Source organism: Peromyscus eremicus, chromosome 14 (assembly GCF_949786415.1).
Source record: "Peromyscus eremicus chromosome 14, PerEre_H2_v1, whole genome shotgun sequence".
In the NCBI taxonomy this organism is placed as follows: domain Eukaryota; kingdom Metazoa; phylum Chordata; class Mammalia; order Rodentia; family Cricetidae; genus Peromyscus; species Peromyscus eremicus.
The window spans coordinates 34,580,263-34,581,254 of NC_081430.1; the positions used below are offsets into that span (position 1 = coordinate 34,580,263).

The window sequence follows — 992 nt, forward strand, 5'->3', positions numbered from 1 at the left end:
GCATCATTCCTTATGTAGAATGTCATGCACTTTATAACCATAGAGAAAGTCAGCTAAGTGCTGGCACGTATGAATAAATATCTGTTCTTTGCTCTCAACTATGGATGAGTTGTGGCCAGTTGTTTCAAGTTCCTGCAGCCTTGGCTTCTCCCCAGTGATGGGATATAACACAGAACTATGAGTCAAATAAATCTTTTCTCCCTTGCTGCTTATGTAGAGAGTGTTTTTATTTGTTTTATTTTTGTTGACTGTTTTATAGTTTCTTCCCACAAATCTAAAAAAGAGTCCTGTGCTTAAAACAAAACCATAGGGTTTTTTTCTACATGGGACATTTCCAGTAATGTGTGGCTATTGGGGAGGCTCCATTGGGATAGACCTCAAAAGTGTAAAGAGTATTTTACTGAAGAAACAGGAGACAAAACAAAGATGTTAGGCATGTATTTATTATCCTTGCATATGAATAAGTTGGGGAAAGTTTGAAATCTAGGCTGTTGTTTGTGTCACCAAAAACTTTAAAGATAAACATTACGGTTCATGTTAGTAGGTGAATGCTGGGAGCTTGCTAGCTAGCTAATTTTATTGTACCCTAGGCCATGTTATTTGTTCCCTGATAATCAGTTGGCTCAGAGTATAGTGTTCATGAGACAATCGAGAGGTGGTTTACAGGTGAACAGATTAAAGATGTAACCCCATGTGCTGTGCTAAACACTGATTTTTCATAATGTAGTGACCCTGAGAATGAAAATGAGCAGCACTAGAAATACATTTTTGAAAAAGGTAAAGTTTATTTGTGAGTAACTTCTGAAGTTCTGAAGTGAATTTGAGACCTCTTCTAATGCACTTTCAGTGTCTTCATGCTGGGTATGCTTTTGGAACTTGGGGCAGGGGGCAGATAATGGAGACATATAAACTGTAACAACCCATAGGAATACTTTTAGTAGGTGTCAAACACTTCTGGAATTAGGGATGAAAAAATTGATACGCTCTGAGCT

At 37.6% G+C, this 992-nt stretch overlaps 1 non-coding gene across 1 annotated transcript; it reads right to left on the reverse strand.

Annotated features, from left to right (window-relative positions):
• Positions 1–246: 246 nt before the first annotated feature.
• On the reverse strand, positions 247–382 carry LOC131924799 (small nucleolar RNA SNORA18). Its single transcript, XR_009383059.1, has one exon. It is a non-coding gene; the product is annotated as a small nucleolar RNA SNORA18 (small nucleolar RNA).
• Positions 383–992: the final 610 nt, after the last annotated feature.